Here is a 24287-nt window from a genome sequence, read left to right as displayed (position 1 = left end):
TGGGGCCCCTGGGGCCAGCTTCAGAGACGGCGACTTCCACCCACATGCTGTCTGGCCACGCCGCCTGCCCCTGCGGCCGCAGAGACCTGGCCCGGCCCTGTCCTGCCTGGTTCTGGGCTTTCTCCCCAAGGTGCTGGGGGCGCTGAGTCCATCGGGGGCGGGGAGACACCTGCCAGTGTGACACCAGGAATGCTCTCTAATCGCCCAGGCGCGACCAGAGAGCAGCATCGCGAAGGACGGGCCTAGACGAGCTTACTCGTTGCTCATCTGACCCAGATTGTGAGCGTCTGAGTTTCATGCCTTTTTAATCACGCCCGCTCGTTCCTGCTCTGAGCTCACAGATTTCCTTGCAGCTACATTGTATTTTCCGCTTCCAGGGTCGCGCACCTGCTGCGAGGTCACACGCCCCTGGTTTCCTCCCTGTGCCCCATGACCTGGCGCTGCCGAGGAAACACGCTCAGCATCAGCTCTGGAGCTGGTCTACTGCACACGTCCTGGCGTCACGCGGGCAGCTCTGACGCTGGCCCCGGGTTGGGTTTCTGCAGGTGCACGCCGTCCCCCCGACGGAGTAACTCGCTTCTCTGTTCTTCAGGATCGCGTTGCATCTCCTGTTCTGTGACTTTATATTTGTTTTCAAAGATTTCACTTATTTATTTAAGAGTGAGAGAGAGTGTGAGCCAGGGGAGGGCCTGAGGGAGAAGCAGCCTCCCTCGTGAGCGGGGAGCCTGATGTGGGGCTCGGTCCCAGGACGCTGAGTGGGGTCATGCCCTGAGCCAAAGGCAGATGCTTAACAAACTGAGCCACACAGGCACCCCTCCGTGACATCCTAAAATGCTGTTCACAGACACACAGGAAAGTGGGCACTGCAGTCAATCTTTCCCCTTCCCCTTCTTGCTACAGTACGCTCTCCTCGGCCCGCGGGGGAGGGGTACCTGGCGACCTCCGCACAAGGGGGAATCATCAAAGGGGGGAAATTCATTTCAATCACAGTCATGGCGAATGCTGTAATAATGATTCATTTCAAGCCAGAATTTCCTTTTCTGCTCATAATTAATGTTGTTTCTTCAAAGAACAGCCTTGACACTTAAAGGAATAAATATTCCTTCCATTATTTCTCTAAGGTATTCAGCGAGTCCCTTTAAGCAGTGGAGCATTGCAATGGTGCTGTTGGCGCTTCTGTCAATTTGCATAATCCTGTTGCTAAAGGGATATTGAAAACTCTGAACTAGAAATAAGTAGGCTGCACTCAGTAAATTATTTATAAAATCAACACGAATTCTGGGATTTTTCTTCAAATGGAAGTATGATTTCAGAGCCTCAAATAGAGTGAGCGTGTTTTCAACTGCATCCGGACAACCCGCCACTTCTGAAGGTCAGAAGGGAACAAGAAATGGCAACAAGGTCACCGAAGTCCTTTCCTAGCTGGGTTGAAAGAGGGCCACTGCATGACGATGGCGTGGGTGTCGGGGGGAAACACGCAGATGCCTCCTGAGCGGGATCCCATGGAACCCGGGAAGCACGGCCACGCACCCCACCAACAGTCCCGACAGAAACACCTGTTGTTTGCACCTTTATGCGAATTCCTGTCAAACTTGTATTTGCCTTCTCTTCACCAAAAGCAGGGCAATTTTTCCCATGAACCCCTAACTCAATGACACAACTTGCAGAAATTCACTATGACTTCTTGAGTCACCTCTGAAAGAACTTTTACTCACAACAGCTTTTTTATTTAAAGATTTTATTTATTTATTCATAGACACAGAGAGAGAGAGGCAGAGACACAGGCAGAGGGAGAAGCAGGCTCCATGCAGGGAGCCCGATGTGGGACTTGATCCCGGGTCCCCAGGATCACACCCCAGGCTGCAGGCAGTGCCCAACTGCTGTGCCACCAGGGCTGCCCCCACAACAGCTTTTTAAGCAAGGTTTTTTGGGAGAGAAAATACTACACAAGCAAAGGGGAGACAATCCTTTGTCATGTGCTGTGTGTGCGGTTGTGCCGTTAGGGGTGAGCCAGAGCCACCGTGACACTCTTTTTTTAAATTATTTATTTATTCATGATAGACACACAGAGAGAGACGCAGAGACCCAGGCAGAGGGAGAAGCAGCCGCCCTGCAGGAGCCCGATGTGGGACTCGATCCCGGGACCCCGGGGTCACACCCTGGGCCCAAGGCAGACGCTCAACAGCTGAGGGGCATTAGGTCTTCTTCGTGTCAATTTCTGTTAAACAAACAAACAAACAAACCCCCCAAAAGTTATTTTACTCCTCTCTTCAGTACCGTTGAGGAAATCATGCAGGGCTGGGCTTAACTGCCTGCCTGCGATGACTTACGTCCGACTGGTCCCATTGCCATGGGGGATGGGCCACCAAGTCCTGAACAAGGAGCTTCAAAGAATTTTTTTCTGCTTAGTGAACGTCCGCTTTTCAAAAAAAAAATAGTCAAAATGGTATTTGGTATTTGCACTTGTGTTTGGGTGCCTGGGGCCCAGATACACATGCGAACTACAGACAACAGGAGGCACAGCCAGGATGGACAAGACCGTGTGGAATCACGTCACGGCTGCGGGCCCAGTGGCCTGGAGCAGCCCCGGGGCTGGGGACTGGTGGCGGGACGGGGCCGGCACGGCGGTCAGGGTGAGGGGCTATCCTCTGTGCCAACCCCCCCCCGAGGCCCAGCATCGCTGGCCGGCTTGCTTCCAGAAGCGGGGCCTGGGGCAGGGGTTCAGGTCAGAGAGTGAGGACTGGGCTGAGGGGGGCTCCTGCTGGAGGCAGACCTGGTGGCGTGTCCGTGGCGACGTGTCTGGGGCCTGGGGCTTGGGCCACACTGCAGCCTTTCCTGTGGAATAGGAGCAGCGAGTGATTTCCACTCAGCCCCCGGCCCCCCGGGTCCCACCCACAGGACAGGCCCCGAGGCTCGGCTGGACCCTCACCGGCGGAGGTCTGGCTTTTTGAGTCACTTACGTGATTCAAGACTCAAGTGTGGTGTTGGCAAAATAGTTCTAACTGCAGAATTTCTGTAGTGTATTGAAAAAATGGAACATGGGGCATTTGGGTGCTCTGAGAAAGGCAGTTGAGGATGTAGGGCCCAGCCACCAAATATGACTGTGTCGTGTATATACGGGGTGCCCGGCCACCCGGACTTGGGGCATGAGTGGGTCATAGCACCTGCCCTCACTCTCCTAATAGAAGGTGTGACAATGAGGTCGGCTGAGCTTCAGATCCTTGCCCTCTTGTCAGGCTGGGATGGCTTGGTGCCTCCGAGAAGGTGGGCCTTCCTAGGCCTGCCAGGGGGCAGGGGCTGAGGGCGCAAAGCCGGGCCTGGGTTCACCCCTCCCCAGCTGCACAGCCCCCGGGGCTGGTGTGGCCATGGCCAGGGCGCCAGAGCTCCTCCGTGCCAGGGCGCCATGTGGCACATGCCGAGCACAGTTCCTACAAAAACCATCGGGCTCTGTACAAGGGCTTAGTGAAAAGAGTAGCTTGATGGCAAATATGCTAAATAAGAAGCACCCACGTCCCAGGAACACCTGTCAGGGCGTGATGAGAAAAGGCATCCGGTTGGGACTAGAAACAAAAACCACAGAAAGCCTGAAATGGCAGGATTAATGGGAGCTGTCCTGGCCACCATCCCCTCTCAGGGCACGTCGGCGGACACGGAACCCGGGGCGGCTTCGCTGACAAGCAGGCGGGATGCTGCAAGACGTGATGGCGCGCTCCAAAGTAATCTGTGGGTTTAATGCAAAGCTAACGCTTTCGATGTCTTCAAAGCATTTGTGAATGAATGAAATATTGAAGGAAAAAGCCTGAAGATACGGGGAAAACATACGTGCGAGGCCATCAAAGCTTCTGAGGCAAAACAGATACGATCAGGAGCTCAAGGTCCGTAAGCTGGAGCCGCCACGTTAAAACGTGCAGAAGAATAGGTACAAACAGGGAGAGGCGCGCGGATCAAAGGCAGGGCAAGGAGGCAGGCCCGGGTGAAGCCCTGAGGTGGGGTTTCCAAGGAAGGACACGTTAGTGACTGTTCTCAGAACAAGTGGTTGCAGCCCCGGGAGGGAGCATATTGGATCCGTACCTTCTATCACTGAAATTAGATTCAGCTAAATTTAGAATAAAGAATTACATGAAAGAAATAAGATTTTAAGAACTAGCAGAAAGCATAAAATTATATTATCATGGAAGACAATTTCCTCAGCTCTGAAGCAATGGAGAAATTGCAGAGGAAAAATTAGATTTTTAGCACAAAAATGTTAAATTGTAGTGTTATTAAAAAGATCTGAGGTCAGAGGGAGGAAAGCTGATTGGGAAAAGCTTCTGCAAGGTGTAGATAATAGCCCTTATTCCCTGGATTGTGGAGGACATGAACGTGGTGATGGACAGTGAACACGGTGATGGATGATGGACACGGTGACAGAGGGTGACCACAGTTGTGGATGACAAACATGGTGGTGGATGGTGGACACGGTGATGGAGGGTGAACACGGTGATGGAGGGTGACCACAGTGAACACGGTCAGTGATGGATGGTGAACATGGTGATGTGTGGTGACCACGGTGATGGAGGGTGACCGCGGTGGTGGGTGATGAACATGGTGATGGACATCGATCATGGTGATGGACAGGAAGTGTTGGCGTGTGGTGCCAGCAGTGCTCCTGTCCATGGCCACACTCGGGGTCTGTGGCCCATGGAGCTGTCACCAACTAGTTTGGGGGAAACACCATAACCCTGTAGAAGAACGGGGCAAGGATTCGAAGGGACAACACTGTCCTTTCCCTGGTGATCCTCGTATCTGGATTCTTCGTCTTCGGTCTACACCGGGCAGGCACACACAGTGCACGGTCATCTGCCGGACTGGCCGGCGCCTTCGGGGTTTCTCAGTGGACGAGTGAAAGCCTCTGATTCCTTCGAGCCAGTGCGAGTCCTGGGGCGAAGGGCGAGGAGGGAAATGGGGAACCCTGCAGGCCTGCATGGGAGCCGGTGTGAGCCTGGGGACCCAGGGCAGAGCAGGGAGCTCGAGGACAGGCCCGTGCTCGGGCACAGGGCTATGTCACCCGCCCCCGGGGGAGGCCGTCCGGGGGGCATGGCCCGGCGAGGACTAACCTAATTCTTTAGAAGAGCCTGACCCTTCTGGTAAAAACAAGGGCGAGTCTCCCCCACCTTACAGCACCCACCGTAGAGAATTTGCATTCCGGGTTCTTTCCCTGCCCTTGGAAGCGGGTGGAAATCCGTTTAGAAGGAAAATAAGCCTCTTGCCAACGTCACAAGCAGGAGGCCAGGGGTGTCTCTCTCAAGGACCTGGAGCAAGCTCTTGGGGCGTCAATGCCCTTAGAGGCCGTGCCCGCGTCCCCGCGCCCATGGTAGGGTGGCGTCGTGGGCACCGTCGTGGGCGCCGTGCCCCATGTTGCCATCTCCGTCTCGTCGTGGGAACAGGAGGCCCGTTTCTTCCTTATGAGACCGGCCATCGGCACAGGTGCCCCCTGGCCCGCCCCAGGACCGCTTCTCATTTCCCTTGAGGACGCACGTGGAATGGGGGGGTGCGCAGCCGTGGGGTGTCCTCCTGGCTCCTCGATGCCTAGCGGGCTCCTGGGACGCACAGGACATTCTGGTTACGGATTTCTTTCCTGCCTCCATGAGCAGGTTTTCTGTGTCGAGAGGCGCCCAGGTGTCCCTGAGCCGCAAGCAGGGGTGTGCGCCCCAGCAGGGGCCACAAGCCTCGGCCGGGGACCAGGCCCTCCCGCTACGGGGAGCCCAGCGCCCTTCCGTCGGGCTGTCCCGAGACCTGGACATGGCGTGTTAGGATCCAGGAGTTCAGACCGCCCCGTGCTCCCGTGTCCCCATTCCCCGCCCCCCCCCCCCCCCCCCCCCGGCCCATGAGAGCCCTGGAGGACCTGACCCGGAACCCGTCCCAGCCCGCCACGGGCCACACAGCCCCGACCTGCCTGTTTCCCGCGGACACAGCCCAGGTGCGGAACAGGACAAACACGAAGAAATGTGAGGAGCAGGGGGGTTGGGGGTACTTTTATAAAGAAGCTGAAAGAGCAGCTGATCTTACAGGGCAACTTGGAAGGTTTTAATGCTAATTTTGCACATTTATAGATCTCGGGCCGATGTAAGGCGAGGCCAAGTTCCTGGGGCTCATCGACTTGCAGGCGAACCCCCAGGCCTCACAGGTCATGAGCAAAGCCGGAGGGCAGGGTTTCCAGGGCCCACGTTCCATCAGGGCCGTGAGCCCTCTGTGCCCGGGGACACGACCCGGAGGCTGTAGCCGGTGGCGGGACCCGGAGTGCTGACACACGGCGGTCTCTGCAGGGTGCGCGTCACGTCCCAGGACATGCACATCTGCCTCCCTGCCCCCCCATTCCCTGGGTTCAGGGGCTCCTGTCCCCATCTGCCCGCCTCCCTTGCAGGTGATGCCTCTGGGACGTGGAGATGAGGCCACAGGCACAGTGAAGGACCCTTGGTGGAGCAGTAGGTCGGTCAGTAAGGAGAGGGAGGGAGGGAGAGAAAGAGGGGGAGGGAGGAGGGAGGAAGAGGGAGGGGAGGAGAAGGAGGCCCCTGCCCCCCCCCCTCCCCGGCCATCCAGGCTCAGCAATCCTGGGGTGAGCACCGCCAGCCCCTGCTGTCCAGCAGCTCTGCCTGGGAGGTGCCATCGCCCGGAGGCAGCACCCCCGCAGCAGCACCCTGGGCTCCGAGTGGCCAGGCGCCCTCCCTCCGGCCCGCCGTTCCCTGGCAGCCCTGGGCACACTACCCCCTCGGGCGGGGAGCCCTGGAGCCTGGGTTCTCCCGGAGCGTTGTGCGGTGGGCCCGGGACAGGCTCAGCTGGGCCCCCCAAACCTGAGCACAAAGTGACCCCGCCAGGCCACGGGTGGAGAGCTCCTGGTTCCAGGCTCTAAGCTGTGGCTTGCGGGGGTCCCCTCCGAGGGATTCAGGACCCGCAGGAAGCAGGGGCTTTGGATAGGAAGGAGGGGGCGGGGGTCCACGGGGGCTGTGGTGCGGGGAAGCTGTGGCTCCCATCCGGGGAGGCCTGGATGTGCCCGGCCCTCGGGGAAGGGCTGCTCGATGGCTTGGTGCTGGGCCCCGGGCTGGAGAGGACACACCAGCCCTACAGGGTGCATGGGTGGGGGGGGTGTCTCCAGGCCCAGGTGGCGCCTGTGAGGCGGGGGAGGGACCAGCAGAGGCTGCGCAGCAGGGAAGACACTCCATCCCCTGTGGTGTTTTCAGGAACCTCCCCGGGTGGGGCGGCCGTGGGAGCCGCGGGGTGCAGGTGCGGTGTGCTCTGGGCGGAGTGAGTGTGGGGGCAGGGGAGGGGCTGTGGCACCTGCCAGCTGCCCCAGCACATCTTCAGGGGTTAGCGTAGGGAGGCGCGCCTTCTGCTGCGGCCTCGTGTGACCGGGAGGCTGGTCCACCCCGGCTGTCAGGGACCCGGGGACACATGCCCTATTTAAGCTAAATGGAGACTTGGGGTTTAGGCGTGTGCGGGAGGCCAGGCTGGGCGGGCAGGAGTGTCCTGCTGCGGCACCGGGCGCCTGTGGGGGGTGGGGGGGACGTCTGCAGACCACCTCCCTTGGGCAGCCCACCAGCCCCGACCGAGGAGCTGAAGCTGCGGGTCCCCGCCTCTGCTCCCCCTGCTGTCCAGGCCACAGAGCCCCCTGCTCGCAGGCCACAGGGCTTCTTTATATCTCACTGGGTGGAGCCCCGAATCCCCAGCAGCCCTGGCCCGGGTCCCGAGAGAACTGCTTGGCGACTGTGTCAGTTTTGTTTCCCGGGGAGGACGGCTTTGCTGAGGCCTGCGGGGGGCATCTGATCACCTGCTCTGCTCCCCGACAGCCCCTCTCTTGCGGGGGGTGCTGGCCGCGTCTTCTGCTCTGTCCCCCGGGAAGCAGGTGCCTGCAGGCAGAAGGCAGTGTTGCTGGGGAGTCCCCTGTCCTGCCCTGTGTCCCGCTTCGTCTCGGAGAGTCCTGGCCCCAAAAGGCCCCTGACAGGCTCACCCACTGCCACAGAGCCATGGCCCATCGCGTGGCCCGGGGGTGATCCGCAGACCCACACAGTCACGTGCTGCTGCCTCCAGATGGGGACAGGGACCCTCTCCTGACCAAGCTCCTTTGCTGCCAGGCATCCACCTATGGCTTCTGTGTCCGTCTGGGCAGAAGCAGGTGTAATAAGAACCCGATGTCACATCAGATGCCACCCCCACCCCCGGGGGATGTCTGATGCCCTGGCCTGCCCTCAGCGAGCCCCTGAAGGCCGGACTGGCTGGGACCCGTCACCCTGATGTGCTCTCTTTGCCACACCCTGCTCCCCAGGAGCCCAGGCTGCGCAGGCCCGAGCCCTCTTCCGTACTGGGGGCTCCTTTCGTGGCGGCAGTAACGCCTGAGTGAAACCCCACCTGTCACCGCTTTAACGGTGACACCTGTCACCACTTTCTCCCTGGGGCCCGGGAGCTGCCTTGCTCTGGGCACTGCTGTGTTCCCGCAGGTCCGGCCGCAGCTGCGGTCCAACCTGACTCAACCTCCCCGACTTGGCACAGACCCCCGCAACCTGGGGGAAGGCCTCGGCGACACTGCCCCCAGCTCTGACACCAGCTGGCAGAGGGGCCCCACAGCCCTTGCCCCAGCTCCGTCCATCTGCTAAACAACCCAGAACTCAGGAGGCCCCAAACGTGTGATTGCTGCTTTGTCACGAAGGCCACGGAGGCGCAGCCGAAACAGGAGCCCACAGAGAGGTCAGGGGGCCCACGGCGAGGCCGGGGAGCACCCAGGGAGGTCGGGCAGCACCCAGGGAGGGCAAGGAGCCCACAGGGAGGTTGGGGGGCCCACGGCGAGGTCTGCGATCCCACAGCCAGGTCAGGCAGCGCCCAGTGAGGTCGGAGGGCCCACAGTAAGGTCGGGGAGGGTCCCACGCACACGGGAGCTGGTGTTGGGGGCATGTCTGTCCTCACCAAGTCCTCCCAGCCTCTTCAGCCTGAGGCCTGAGGGATCAACTCCCCCCGCCCCTCACTCCGGGGCAGAGGCACTGCTGTCTGTCCTGAAGCTCGGGGGGGCCCCTACCAGGGACAGAGACCGGCTGTCACCTTGCTCACCCTATGGCTGCGCAGGCACAGGAAGTACAATGCGGCTGTGAGCTGCTTGATGCCCCCTCCCTCTCCCTCCCCCTCCACCTCCCCCCTCCTCCTCCTTCCTCCCTCCCCTCCATCGCCCTCCCTCCCCCCATTGCCCATCCTCGCCCCCCTCCCCCATCACCCGACCTCCCTCCCTCCCTATCCCTTTCTCCCTCCCTCCCCGTTCTCAGCAGTGTTGTTTGGGAGCCGCTAGTTTAATTCAGCACCATATGAAACCGAGCAAGTTCCAACAGCCTATATGTGGGAGAAGCCTCTAGAAACGTGAGAGATACATGCCATCTGCTCTGCACCGGCACCTGGCAGTGACAGCGGTCCTGCCTCAGTGGTATGGGCAGGATGGTGTCCCCCCAACCCATGGGGTGAAGCCCTGGCCCCAGGACTTCGGACGTGCCTGTATCAGGAGGCAGGATTCTTACCAAGAGGTCATTGAGGGGCGGAGGCCACCAGGCTGGGCCCTGCTCCCCTCCCGCTGAGCCCTGCTCCACTCTGGTGAGGGGCTTCTAAGAAGACGGTTGGGGATACAGACACGCGTGGGGGGCCGGCCACGTGAGGACGTGGGGAGGACACAGTGTCTGTGCCCGGGAGAGGCCTCCAGGAATCTGTAAACTGTGAGATGCGCCCACGATGCTCCGTGCTCAGGGGCCCCCCTCTCCCTGGACCACCCCCATCCCGGGAACAGGTGAGCCCTGCGGGGCGGGTGCGAGGACGCAGCTCCCCTCGACCTCCAGCGCTGGTGCCTCAGCAGAGCCCCCGCCGGCCTGCCCGCCCGGGCCCTGAGCTGCAGACTGGGAATCGCGTGCCCAGGGGGGCAGCTACGCAGCCGCTCCTCCGGTTATCCTCGCAGCTGCGCACACGCACCCCTGCTTCTGGCGTTGGGAAGGCGCCACGCACCAGCACCTCGTCTTTCGCATCTTCCCCTCCATTTGGTCACCTGCGGGGGGCCTCCACCGTGTCCCGAGAGCCCCCTCCTCTGCCATCGGCACTCTTCCGTCTCAAAATGCCCTTGGGCAGCCCAGTGGCTTGCGTCTCCATGTACACCTTCCGGTGACCTTGCCGGTGACTTACAAAACAAAGAGATTTCATTATACTCTTAGAAATTCTAAGCTTTCAAATGAAGCAAGTGCTCGGAGGAGCGCGAGGACAGGCAGCGCGTGCGCTCAGCTCAGCGTGCAGGGCCCGGGCTCGTTGGGAGCCGAAGCCCTGAGGCTCAGGCCACCTGATGCACCTGCAGAGGAACAGGTAGAGCCCAACAGCGGGCGGCTTCTGGTGCCAGCCTCGCTGCTGAGGGCAGACGGGAAGCCGCGGAGTGGGCCGTGAACCGCTGCCGAGCAGGTGGCGGCGGCCCCGCAGAGGACGGCACTGGAGCACCGCACAGAGCACAGCTCCCTGTCTCCCTCCTCCCTCGCAGTCCTCCCTGTCTGCGCCTGGGCCCAGGCTCTCCTGAGCTTTGAGGGAACCGCTCCAGCCCCCCGCTCCCCAGCAACCCTCAGGGTCTGAGGCCCCAGGTGCCTGAGTGCCGGAGAAAGAGCCCTTCGCCCAGGAGCACGGGGCCAGCTGCCCCGCTTCTCGGCTCCCTTTGCCCCTGCCCCTTGGCACAGGACAAGGTGCCAGCCTGGGAGGGCAGGACGGAGCACCAGGACCCACAGCGGGGTCACAGAGCGTGCAGGGAAATCACGGGGGGCGGACGCCGGTCTGTGAGCTTCGTGAACCCTGAGTGTTCACAGAGCGCCCGAGGACTTGACCGACCCGCACCAACCGTTCTGCATCCGCAAGGGAGCGGGATGGTGGCCGTGACCGGCTGCGCTCTGTGTCCAGGGACACCGCCGGGGCCCAGGGACAACTGGGCTCACACAACATGTCCTCTGGACAGCGGGGTTCAACTAAAACCCAAAACCGAGAGAAAAGAGGAAAATCTGCCAACGCTTGGAAACGAAGCCGCGTGGTTTAAAATCACCCATGATTAATCAATCAATCAATAAAAAAATCATCCATGATCAAAGGGAAGTCTGCAAGGGAACTAGGAAAATATTTAAGACTGAATAAAAATGCAAATATACGGAGTTTGTAGGAAGCGGCTCCGGCCGCACCCGGAGGAAGCGCAGACCATTCAGTGCCCCAATCAAAGGAGGAGAAAGTTGAATTCAGAACCCGAGCTTCGGGTTAGAAAACTGGAAAAAGCCGAGCCCGGTGACCCAGGGCAAATGTGTTCTGAGTTGGTGTTTATGTCGTTGGCAAAAATGTTGGTTTGTCCCCAGCCTCGTCTGCTCTACTTCCCCCCGGCCTCCTTTCAGGCGGCAGTGGTTCCGTTGCCCGGGCCAGAGCTGTCGTGTCCTAGTGATGGGAAATGTGCTCAGCGTCTTCCAGACCCTACGAGAGCACCTCCGATGGGCGCAAGGCAAGCTCTGGAAGTGGATTATCCTTGACCATGTTAGGTGGTGCCTTCCTTGAATGACGAGTTCAATAAAATCTTTAAAAACAGAGAATGGATATTGAATGTAAATTTGTGTATTGCTCATTTTATAGGATGGAAATGAGGTGTGGATGGGAACGGAGGGGCGTGGTTATGTTTCTGGTAATGATTTTAAAAGAATCATTGTGATAAACATATTGAAACATGGAAATGTCCTCTTGTTGCTAAAAGAATATACAGAGGGGACGCGTGGGGGCTCAGTGGCGGAGCGTCTGCCTTCGGCTCAGGCTCAGGTCGTGATCCCCGGGGGTCTAGGATCGAGTCCCGCATTGGGCTCCCTGCTCCCTGGGGAGCCTGCTTCTCCCTCTGCCTCTGCCCCTCCCCCTGTCAAATAATTAAATAAAATCTTCCAAAAAAAAAAAAAAGAGAGAGAGAGAGAACATTTAGAAAAATCTCTAAGAGATGTACAATTTCTTTTAGAGAAAATTTGAAACCAAAAGAATGGTTTATACAAAAAATTGTAGAGAAAGCAATTGAAAGTCCGTTCACATAAACTCTCACAATTGCCTAATCTACATATTATAATCTGCATATTCTTAATATTTCAAAAGGGAATCCACCATCCCGGCCATCATCTCGACGCGTTTCCCTGCTAAGCGTTCTCCCGGCAGATTCCAGGTTGACCGTTCCAAGCGGGATCCGGAGGGGAGCAGTGATTCGGGGAGGGAGGGGAGGGTTCAGGCGCTCCGGCCTGGCTCCGGGCACTCCGCCCTCAGGAACGTAAAGGGCTGGGGTGCTGGGGTGCGTGTGGCCTGCTCACTGTAGAGTGCTGAGGCCGCCCACGCGCCACGCGCCGCGAGTGCCAGGCTGCTGGGGGCCGGCCCTGGGGTCGAAGCCTCCCTCTCCAGGGCCAGCCCGGCTGCCGCCGCCTGCAATGTCCTACAGCCCCGAGCCCACAGACCCTCGTGTCCGGTGGCCCTGGAGGCTGGACGTCCCAGACAGGGCTGCCGGCTGGTCGGGGTCCTGGTGAGGCCGCTTCCTGGCTCGTAGATGCCGATTCCCACCGTGTCCTCACGGGGCAGAGAGTGTGAGATCCTTTCCTGCCAGGGGCGCTAATCCCACCAACAGGACCCCGCTCTCCTGACCTCATCTCACCTGGACCACCTCCTCCTCCACCATCCCACGGGGCTTAGGGGTAAATGCATGAATTCGGTCCAGACCCCGTCCTAGCCAGAATCTGGGGGGGGCGACACCTGCTTCGGTCTGAGCGTCTGGCACCGGCCGAGCCCTGAGTGCCAGAGGAGCCTGGGTCCTTGCCAGGCGCCTGCTGCGGGCCTGAGGGCTGGCCTATGCACACCTGTCGGGCCTCCTGTCCATCCAGGATGTCCCACAAGGGCTGAGCTGCGCTTTGCGAGGTGTTTCGGCAGAACCAGACCCGGGACCGACTGCTGCTGGGTCCACGGCTGGACGCGCACAATTCTGCATTCCTCCTAGGGGACGCAGACTTGGCAGTGTGAGCAGCAGGGATGTGTTCCCCTGCAGTCTGGGGGCCGGAGCCCAAGGCCCAGGGGTCCCCATCTCCTCCTCGAAAGGATGCCAGTCTGGGTTCAGGGCCCACCCCAAATGCAGGAGGGCCTCGCCTCGAGAGCCTTCACCAGTTACACCCATTTCCAGAAACAGCCCTGCTCTGAGGCTCCGGGAGGACCGCTGTTTGGGGTGATGCTGGCCCGCGGACCCCAGAGACCTCTCCCTCCGCCACCGTTCCTAGGCCCCCCAGCCGTCTGCCCGCTGAACGTGGGACGTGAGGTCGTTCTTGCTCCATCTCCTCCCTCCGAGCGGCTTGTCCTCGTCCTCCTTCCTGCCTCCTCTGGCTCTCCAGGAGCGCCGCGCGGGCCTCAGGGCGGTGGCATTCCCAAGGAAGGGTGAGCAGAGGCCCTTGAGCCCCGGGAGGGGGGTCTGCAAGGCCAGCCTGGTGGTGACCCCGTGTGGTCACGTGCACGGCCACAGAGCAGGAGGCCCTGCTGTAGGGGAGGGACCCCGAGGACCCTGGAGGCTGGGTGTCTAAGGCCGGGTGTCCTCAGAAGGGTCCCGATGCCCTGGTGGTGCACCATGTATGATGACTCGGTGGCCGGCCAGCAGCAGGAGGGACAGGACCGGGCAGCAGGGGGCTGCCAGAGGTGACTTTCTGAGTCTCCCAGGAGATGGTGCACGTGTGGAGCAAGGCTGTGTCAGTAGAACAGAAACCAAGGGACAGTGGGCGACTGGGGCAGGGGCAGCCTCATAGGACCGGCCAGGGTTTGCGCCTGGGGGAGGGGGTGGGGGGCCCATCACTGGGATGAAGCGGAGGCCAAGCTGGGCCTGAGGATAGTAACAGCTCAGGGGGGATGTGGGTCAGAGCCCAGAGGCCTGGACATTGGTGGAGTATGAGCCCCCACCCGCCTTCCAGAGCAGCTCCTGGGAGGCAGGTGGATGCTGGGGGGGCAAGGAGAGAGGCTGAGACCCCCCTCGTTAGCTCAGAGGGGGCTGGGGCGCCACACGTCACCCCCCAGGCTGCAGGGCACACAGCCCCTGGCTCGCAGCTCCAAGGTGGGGACGCGGCGTGCGTGCACAGGCCAGGATCAGACCTCGCAGGTGGCGCAGAGCAGGGGGCGGGCAGGAAGCCAGCGCCGGGCAGTGGCTGGCTGGTGGGGACGTTAAAAACCATACACTTAATTCTCCAGAAAGTGCTGCGAGCGTCAGATCTATATTTGGATTGGAATGGCTTATTGGCAAAATATTGCAGCAGATGCTGGAGGGAGGCTTAATTGGGGGAGTCTGACTTCTTCAGTCTCCAGACATTCTGAGTTTGGTGCAATTTAATTTTTATGAAATAAACCATCTTTTAAAAGGTCGGGAGCTACAATATAAGCCGTTTATAGTTGTTAGAACGATATTTTTCTTTTCAACATAATTGAAAGTGATCTCTAATGACTGGTAAAGGCGGCGTGGTTTCTGGGATCCTGGGGAAGGACACGCCACAGCGGATATGTCCGCCTCACGATTCAATTTGCCCTTCACACTAAGCCCCCGAAAATTGAATAACGTTCTTCCTCCCTTCAAAATAAATCAGGCATCACAGACGGCCAGCAGAGAAAATTGATTCTATCCTGTCTAACGAGGACAGAGCCGCACTTGGAAGCCACAGGATGTTCCAGGCACGGCTGCAAGCATGGTCCTGGGATGGGCAGGAAGTGTCGGGTGGTCCGCCCGGCCTCCTTCTCCAGCAGCTGCCTTAGCCCCACTTTGCCTCCCGCCCCCAAGCCCGGCTGCCCGTGGACGCAGAAGGACACCTGCAGACTGCAGTCTGGTTTCCCCTCTGGGCGGAGCGACAGTGGGCAAGGAGAGTCCACGCAGCAGGCAGTGAACCTGCAAAGACGAGATGTTATTCTGGGCTGAGCGGTCCTGCCCAGCCCTGTGTGCAGCCCGAGCAGCAGAGATTCTAGCTCAGAGGGGCTCAGATATCACAGAACCACCTGCAGGGCGTGTGGCTGGGCCCAGCTCCACGCTCCTGATTCAGCAGGTCCGGGTGCCACGTTTCTGGTAAGCTCCCTGCTGATGCGGGTGCTGCTGGCCTGGGAGCCACATCCCAGATCCATGGCTCTCGATAAATATGACGACGCTTCCCATTCAAATATAGCAACAGCCATGACGAGCACAGAGACGCAGCCGGGGACAGAGGACATCCTGGGAGGGGGGACAGAAGGAAGTCTCTCCTCTGTCCTGGAGTCGCCATCCTGATGCAGAATCAGCCACCCTCAGGTACGGCCTGCTCTGGCTGTTCAGAGGTTCGCAAGCAGGATAAGCTGAGGCTGCCAACTTGAAAAAAAAGTCACAAACACACGTGCTTTTCTCAAGTGTACAGCTTAGTGACTGAGAGCAGGAGCCGGGGAGGGGCAGAGCGGAGGGAGAAGCAGACTCCACGCGGAGCATGAGCCCGATGCGGGACTCCATCCCAGGACCCTGAGATCACTACCCGACCTGAAATCAAGTCAGATGCTTACCCGGGGGGGCTGCCCAGGCGCCCGCTTACTGGCTTTTCGAGCCTTTGCAGCCCTGTGTCACCGCCCATGTGAAGAGCACTGGGACGTTTCCCTCCCCTTGTACATCATCTTCCTCCCCGGTCAGTCTCTCCAAACCGGAGGCGCCGCTGTCCGATTTAACCCCTGGGGAGAACCCGATGGCTCGGGGACTGCCCCGGAGGGAGAGCGTGCAGCTGGCGCTCTGCTGGCTTCCTATCCCTCGGCGATCCAGCCACGCGCTGCAGGTGACAGCGGTTTGATCGTTTCAAAGGTATGCAGCGTCGGCTTTTAAAACACCTTCCGCTTGGAAAGAACCATAGATCTGCAAGAAAGTCGCAAAGACAGTGGAGCGAGGCCTCGTGCGCCCCCCGGCGGGTGTCCGTGGCCGCGGCCTGCCTGCCGGTGATGCGGTGTCCGGGGCAGCCGACTTGGCTGCAGCGAGCGGGGGCTCCTCACCGCCAGGTGTCACGCGTGGGGGGCCCGCAAGCCCCTGCAGGTGCACTTCGGAGCCGCGCATGTGGGTGGAAACCGCCTGCGCCCTGCACCCCCAAGGGAGCTGTTGTTCCTCACGCTGCGGATTGCACACCTTTGTCACGCTTTACGGGGATGGCCTGGTGTGGCCAGGCCCCGCGCCCTTGGGCCTCTGCGTCCGCTGTTCCAGGCCCTCACGACCTTCGGTCCCGCGGCCACCTGCTGGGGTCATGCGGCTTGTTTCAGTCTCGGGTCATCCCCCCGATGGCGTTGGCGAGAGCGGAGTGCCTGCCTCTCTGGAATACACACCCGGCTGGTTTTCAGGGGGGCTGCACCCTGAGAGACACAGGTTCTCGCAGCCATGGGGTGCGGGGCGTGAGGACTAGGTTCAGGGCAGCCACACTAGCAGGTGTGAAGGGGTGGCCTCTGGCGGGTGGCCCCTGGCGGCTTGGGCTCTGTTTGCTCTGCCGCTAGTGGCTAAAGATACTGAGTATCGTCCTCCTCTCTCTCTTAGGGCGTCCTCCTCTCTCAGCTTAGGGCGTCCTCCTCTCTCAGCTTAGGGCGTCCTCCTCTCTTGGCTTAGGGCATCCTACTGTCTAGGTTTAGGGCATCCTCCTCTCTCGCTTAGGGCATCCTCCATTCTTGGCTTAGGACATCCTCCTCTCTCGACTTAGGGCGTCCTCCTCTCTCAGGTTAGGGCGTCCTCCTCTCTTGGCTCAGGGCGTCCTCCTCTCTCGGCTTAGGGCATCCTCTTCTCTCGGCTTAGGGCGTCCTACTCTCTAGGCTTAGGGCATCCTCCTCTCTCACTTAGGGCATCCTCCATTCTTGGCTTAGGACATCCTCCTCTCTCGGCTTAGGGCATCCTCCTTTCTCAGCTTAGGGTGTCCTCCTCTCTCGCTTAGGGCATCCTCCATTCTTGGCTTAGGGCATCCTCCACTCTTGACTCAGGGCATCCTCCTCACTCGGCTTGGGGCGTCCTCCTCTCTCGCTTAGGGCATCGTCCTCTCTTGACTCAGGGCACCCTTCTCTCTCGGCTTAGCGCGTCCTCCTCTCTAGGCTTAGGGCGCCCTCCTCTCTTGACTTAGGGCGCCCTCCTCTCTTGACTTAGGGTGTCCTCCTCTCTTGACTCAGGGCACCCTCCTCTCTCAGCTTAGGGTGTCCTCCTCTCTTGGCTTAGGGCATCCTCCTCTCTAGGCTTAGGGCGTCCTCCTCTCTTGGCTTAGGGCATCCTCCTCTCTTGACTTAGGGTGTCCTCCTGTCTCGGCTTAGGGCGTCCTCCTCTCTCACTTAGGGCGTCCTCCATTCTTGACTTAGGGTGTCCTCCTCTCTCAGCTTAGGGCATCCTCCTCTCGACTTAGGGCGTCCTCTCTTGGCTTAGGGTGTCCTTGTGCATGAGTCCAACCTTGTTCACCACCGCCTTTTATGGGCTCCTTATATATTCCAGGTGCTTGTCAGATACGCTTTGTTACAAACATTTCCCTCAGTTCCTAGCTTGACTTTTAACCCTTTTGCAGGTGTGTTCCTATTCGTTTCTTCTGGTTTTGTTTTTTCGCAGAGCTGTGCTTTGGAAGTTTAATCCATTTCTGTTACGAATCATGTTTTGGGTGTTGACTCAGAACTCTGCAAGCAGCTCTAGATCTCGAAGATTTTCTACTGTTTTCTTTCAAAAGTTCAGAGTTCATCGTCTTATATTTTACACGTAAGCGTGTGATCTCCTCCAAGTGAGGCTGCAGTCAAGGCTCTTTTTGGTTCTCCTTGCCGGTGGGTGGATAAGCGCTCCAGGAGCACGTGGGAAACACGATCATCCCTGCGTGGCATTGCTTCCGTGGGCTCTCTTAAAGGCCACGGGCCGCACCGAGCAGGGCTGCATGTGGTCCACTGCTGCCCACCTTCCCTGCGGCCCACTGTCCCCGTCACCAGGGCTGAACCCGAAGCCCTACAGCTGGTGGACTGATTCCTCACACTTCCTTCTTCTTTGTCAAAATTGTCCATCTATGTTTGCCTTTCTGTGTACATTTTTAAAAATTTCTTCTTTAGGGAAAGAGACAGCGAGAGAGCAAGGGCAGGAGTGGGAGGGGCAGAGGCGGGGGAGAGAGACAGTGTCCAGCAGACTCGGTGCTGAGCGCAGAGCCCCACGCGGGACTCAACCCCACAACCCCGACATCACGACGTGAGCTGAAGCCAAGACGCGGACGCCCTCTATGTAAATTTTAGAATAATCTTGTCCAGACCTGTGAAATGTCCTGCTGGGATTTGAGTAGAGTAAACCTGTGTCTCTGTTTGGGAGGGAGTGACCCCCTTCCGTATTGGGTTCTCAAACAGGAAACCCCATGTAGCTCCTCCACTCACAGGGCTCTGATAAGGACTCCACAGGCACTTCGTTGCCACAGGACAGCTGCGTTTTCCTGAGCAGCCATAAGGCCATTTGTCATTTCTGTGTCCGTATGCCCATCGCAAGCAGAGAGAACACAGCCCAGAGCATCTGCGCCTCATGACAGCAAGCGCTGGGGACACAGCTCCTCGGTTCCACACAGGGGAACGCGCTCCCGATTCCACTGTGACCAAGAATGTAGGTTTTTGCAAATCCTTATTACCTAGTTAAGAGAGTTTCCCTGTATTCTTACTTTTGTGGGGTTTTTTTTTTTTTACTTTTGTTTTGTTTTGAGTTCCTTGAGGGTTTTTTTTTTTTTTCATTTTTTAAAAATTATTTATTTATTTATGATAGTCACACACAGAGAGAGAGAGGCAGAGACACAGGCAGAGGGAGAAGCAGGCTCCATGCACCGGGAGCCCGACGTGGGATTCGATCCCGGATCTCCAGGATCGCGCCCTGGGCCAAAGGCAGGCGCCAAACCGCTGTGCCACCCAGGGATCCCGAGGGTTTTTTTTTTAATGTTGTCAAATGCGTCTGTCTGCATGATTGATATGATTGAGCATTTCTTCTTTAGTTTATTAATACGGTGGTTACACTGACTGACCTTTGGAATTTCAAACCATCGTTGGAAACCTGGATGGAACCCACTTGGTCATGATGTGTACATGTGATTTTTTTAAAAGTATTTTTTTAAAATTTTTATTTATTTATGATAGTCACACAGAGAGAGAGGCAGAGACATAGGCAGAGGGAGAAGCAGGCTCCATGCACCGGGAGCCCAACGTGGGATTCGATCCTGGGTCTCCAGGATCACGCCCTGGGCCAAAGGCAGGCACTAAACTGCTGTGCCACCCAGGGATCCCTGTACATGTGATTTAAAAAAAATTTTTTAAATTTATTTTTATTTTTCTTTTTAAAAAGATTTTATTTATTTATTTATTCATGAGACATACAGGCTGAGAGAGGGAGAGGCAGAGACACAGGCAGAGGTAGAAGCAGGCTCCCTGCAGGGAGCCCGACGCAGGACTCGATCCCGGGACCCTGGGGTCAAGCTTTGAGCCGAAGGCAGACACTCCACCGCTGAGCCACCCAGGTGTCTCGATATGCACTTTGAAAACAGAAAAAATATCTCTCTTGGTGAACTGTGTTTGCTTCTGTTTTGTCAGGGGCTTCGCATCTACACCCAGGAAGGCTGCTGCTTTAGGTCCTGTCTCGGGGGCAGTGCTTGTCTGACTGTGTATCCGGCAATTCTGGCCGCACGGATGAACTGGGGAGAGGTCACTCTTCTCATTCTTCAAACCTCACATCCTCGGGGAAGCCCGATCGGCAGGCCCTCCATACGGAGGCCTCTGCAGAACTGGCCACCCCACCTGCCCACCTTTAGCTTTGGGGCTCCTCCAGGAAAGCGTCGGTCCTGAGGCATCTAGGCAAGTGGACGAGCTTTTGCATGAACAGGGGAGCAAACACACACCTGATTACAGACAGGGATGCGGCCCAGCCCGAACTGGAACTGGAGTGTGATACTGGGCTCTGGGTCCAGTCCAGTAAGTCTGGGAGGCCGTGCTCTGGGCAAGGCCTTGGTTGTTGGGTCACCCTGAGCAGGGACTGGTGACAGGGACACTACCAGCAGAGGACAGGGAGGAGGAGGCGCGTGATGCTCACACGCCGAGGCAGGGGTGCCTCATTTGTAATGGGGGGGGGCAGGAAGTGGGGCTGTAGCAGATGTAGGGGAGCCTCTGAGCCGTAGTGGTTCTGGCCGGCCCTGGGAAGGGTCTCTGGGGTCATGGGACCCATGCACACAGGATGCCAGGCTTCTCAGTTCTTCCAGAAACCATGACAGGACTTCTGAGGATATTTGGGGCCGCTCTAGGGACAACATCCCTCTTCGTTGAAGCCAACAGAGAACACTTCATGAGCAGATGTGTTCAGGGCCATGTTTCGTGCCCTACGTGGTTTTCCCTCTGTCGTAGGAATAATTCTAATTCTGCATGAGGTGTATGTCCATAAAACCCTGCCTCTGTCAAATGGGCTTAATTTTTCCTTCATTTGGCAGCTGATGGAGTGGAGTGCAGAGGGTCTGGATGTCAGACCCCGTCGGCGGTCAGAGCAGGAACCTGGGGACTGGCTGTAAACAGAACATTCTGGGTCTGGGTTGTACAAGAGGTTCAGAGAAATGCAGCTCTGGAGTTCCCAGCCTTTGGCTCCGAGTGGCGATTCCTGGGGTCCAGCCGACCTCCGTGGGATGCCCCATTGCATCCCCGACCGGGAGCCCACAGAGCCAAGCGGTCGCTGCCCACTCTATGTGGCAGCTGCAGGGGGGTCATCTCCGAGGCCCCCCAGTGCTGCCCTTCCTCAGTCCCTGCGGCATAGGAGACACGGCCCTGTGCCCCCCCAGGACGATGACAGGGTGGATATGGTGAAGTCATTTACTGTCATCCCCAGTGGGCGCTGAGCCATGCCTGGGCTTGGAGGGCTGATCAGCACACCTCTCACTCTCGGGAGTGCGGACACTGCTCCAACGTGGGGACAGTTTCCCAAGAGATGAGAAGGGGGGGCAGACACCTGGGTGGCTCAGTCGGCCAAGCATCCAACTTTTGCTCTCAGCTCAGGTCTTGATCTCAGGGTCGTGAGTTCGAGCTCTGAGTTGGGCTCTGGGCTCATTGGTTAGTCTCCTGGGGATTCTCTCTCTCCCTCTGTCCACCCCTCCCACCTGCACTTGCACTCAATCTCTCAAATAATAAATAAATAAATAAATAAATAAATAAATAAATAAATAAATAAATCTTTTTTTAAAAAAAAGGTGAGAAAGGGAATATTAGCAAGGAATGTTTCCTGAGCCCCAGTAGCAGTAGTAAGGGCCATTCCTCTCATGGCCTTGAAGGGGGGCTCTGTGGTTTCCATTTTACAGGTGGAGACATCAAGACTCAGAGGTCAGCTTGCTCAAGGTCATCTGGCTAAAAGCACTGCACAGGGTCTTGAACCCGGGGTCACTCTGCCTTGGAAGATTTAACTACTCTGGGAGCAGAGTCTGGGTGCCTGCAAGCTGAGGCTCAGAAGATGGGGCTCACGCAGAGGAAGAGGGTCACTGGGGTCAGACCTCCAGAGGTGGGGATGGGAACTGAGGCTGGCAGCCCGAGCTAAGGCTCCCAGGTGGAAGAAGGGTGTGGGGGCCCTGAGGCCTGTGCCTCCTGTGGGTGTGGTGGTCACGGGGAGGGACACGGTTTCCTGGAACTACAAGCCCCTCGTGTGGGCCGTGGCCGGGGGTGTGGGGGCAGCGGAGAGGTCAGACCCAAAGGCTGGGGAGCCCAGAGCACGAACGACCTTTTTGGTCTACTCTAGGGATTATTAAGAGGCTCTGTACAGCATTAAGCATGACAAGACACAGTCCTATTTCCACGTAGAGTCTACTTGATGGCTGTTTCAGGGGGCGGGGTGGGGGACGGGGCAACACCAGCTGGATGGTGGGTGTTGGCTCACAGCAGGGGCTCCAGGAGCATGGGCTGTGGGGACAGCGGAGGTCCCCAGCGTCACAGAGGTAGTGCGTGAGGAAGGAGAGGCCCTCCTCAAATCCCCACCCCCCAAACAGACCAAAGCGAAAAACCACAAGGGCAAAGCAGTGTGATTTCTCTGGAAAAATGTGGGCGGGGATTTCAGTTTTGCAGATTGAGCTCGAGGTGTGTTTGCAACAACCAGGGAAGGGTCTTCGGAGGGGCATCGGGGGCACAGAGCAGAGGATGCCACAGAGCAGAGCTACTGCAGTGTCACCTTGGCTGAGGACTTTGTTCTGCATTCTAGCCATCTCACTGTGGAGTTCTAGGAAACAAACGCGAGAGCAAACAGCCAGGAGAAAAAGTGACCAAGTGTCCGATATGAGCCGCCAGGGGAAGGGGTTCATCCGTCCCAGCCTTGAGCCCCTGTTATCTGGGCCCCAGGACCCTGGGGGGCACGGTTGGGGCTGCCACCTGTCATTCTACGGCATGGAGCTTGTCTGGGGCTCAAGGGCATCAGACAGGAGCCATTAGCCCTGAGGACCGGGGAAGTCAACCTGGTCCCTTTATTAGCCAGATGTTCCCCAGAGACTGTTGGTTGATCAGCGTGTGACACCAGGAGTGGAGCCAGGCAGGAGGGCCTGTGACTCATCGGGAGCGGTTAACAGAGAGATCTCCTCTGATCTTAGCCGCACAACCGACAGGCTCAGCGTGGAGCTCGGGGAGGGGGTTCCCAGGGGCTCTACTGAGAAATTGAAAAATCATAACAGGTCTTTGGTTTCAAAATAAAGTCCTGCTAAACCCGCCAATACTTTTAGGGGAAGTCTCATGGGGAAGTGCGAGGGAGCCTGTGGGGTGCTGGATGTGTGGAGTGTCTGTGTTTGGGTGGTGGCTACGTGGGTTTATTCACAGGCGAAAGACTATAGTCTACCATTGGTGTATTTTACTGTGCTTGAGCTCTGATGTGCTGAATTGTGTCCCCCCTAAAGTTTAACACTAAACCTTGCAATGTGCCCTTACCTGGAGATAGGGTTGTTGCAGATGCAAGTAGTTAAGATGGGGCCATCCTGGAGGAAGCTGGTCTCCTTATGAAAAGGGAAAGTTTGGAGACACACACACAGGGCAAGTGCCGTGTGAACACTGGGGTGATGCTGCCACATGGAGGACTCCCAGCAGCTGGAGAGGGGCTGGGGTCAGCCTCCCCCACACGGCCTCAGAAGGACCCACTCTGCCGACACTGGGATCTGGGACTTCTAGCCCCCAGAACTAGAATACACTAAGCTGGCAGCCTGGGGTACTTTGTCATGGCAACGCTGGCAAAGGAATAAATAAAACTCCACATTCATGTAAGGAAGGAGAAGAAAACACGATCACCTCACTAGGGAAAGCATTTGACAAAATCCAACTGCCTTTCATGGTAAAAACCCTCCACAAGCTAAGACTATAAGGAAACTTCCTTATATGATAAAAGGCATCTGTGAAAACCCTACAGCTACCATCACACTTAATGGTGAAAAGCTGGTGCCTTTCCTCTAGGATTAGAAACCAGACAAGGGTGTCCTCTCCCCCCACGGCTGTTCAACCCTGTACTGTAGGTTCTTTTTTTTTTTTTTTTTTTGCCCAGAAAGTTTTTTTTTAATAAATTAATTTTTTTATTGGTGTTCAATTTACCAACATACAGAATAACACCCAGTGCTCATCCCGTCAAGTGTCCCCCTCAGTGCCCATCACCCATTCACCCCCACCCCCCGCCCTCCTCCCCTCCCACCACCCCTAGTTCGTTTCCCAAAGTTAGGAGTCTCTCATGTTCTGTCTCCCTTTCTGATATTTCCCACACATTTCTTCTCCCTTCCCTTATATTCCCTTTCACTATTATTTATCTTCCCCAAATGAATGAGAACACTGTTTGTCCTTCTCTGATTGACTCATTTCACTCAGCATAATACCCTCCAGTTCCATCCACATTGAAGCAAATGGTAGGTATTTGTCGTTTCTAATGGCTGAGGAATATTCCATTGTATATATAGACCACAGCTTCTTTATCCATCATCTTTCGATGGACACCGAGGCTCCTTCCACCGTTTGGCTATTGTGGACATTGCTGCTAGAAACATCGGGGTGCAGGTGTCCCGACGTTTCATTGCATCTGAATCTTTGGGGTAAATCCCCAACAGTGCAATTGCTGGGTCGTAGGGCAGGTCTAGTTTTAACTCTTTGAGGAACCTCCACACAGTTTTCCAGAGTGGCTGCACCAGTTCACATTCCCACCAACAGTGTAAGAGGGTTCCCCTTTCTCCGCATCCTCTCCAACATTTGTGGTTTCCTGCCTTGTTAATTTGCCCCATTCTCACTGGTGTGAGGTGGTATCTCAT

General features: G+C 57.6%; 1 long non-coding RNA gene across 3 annotated transcripts; it reads left to right on the top strand.

Moving 5' to 3' along the window:
* Positions 1-5904: 5904 nt before the first annotated feature.
* Positions 5905-11587, top strand: LOC112651071 (uncharacterized). 3 transcript variants are annotated; one of them, XR_003130589.3, is made up of 3 exons: positions 5905-6468; positions 8524-8718; positions 9288-11587. It is a non-coding gene; the product is annotated as an uncharacterized LOC112651071 (long non-coding RNA). The 3 variants fall into 3 exon arrangements; XR_003130587.3 differs by having other exon boundaries at positions 9285-11587; XR_003130588.3 differs by having other exon boundaries at positions 5905-6472; positions 9285-11587.
* Positions 11588-24287: the final 12700 nt, after the last annotated feature.

This window comes from Canis lupus, chromosome 16 (genome assembly GCF_003254725.2).
Source record: "Canis lupus dingo isolate Sandy chromosome 16, ASM325472v2, whole genome shotgun sequence".
NCBI classification, from domain to species: domain Eukaryota; kingdom Metazoa; phylum Chordata; class Mammalia; order Carnivora; family Canidae; genus Canis; species Canis lupus.
The sequence above is the reverse complement of the archived record's forward strand: the minus strand, read 5'-3'. Positions and strand labels throughout refer to the sequence as shown.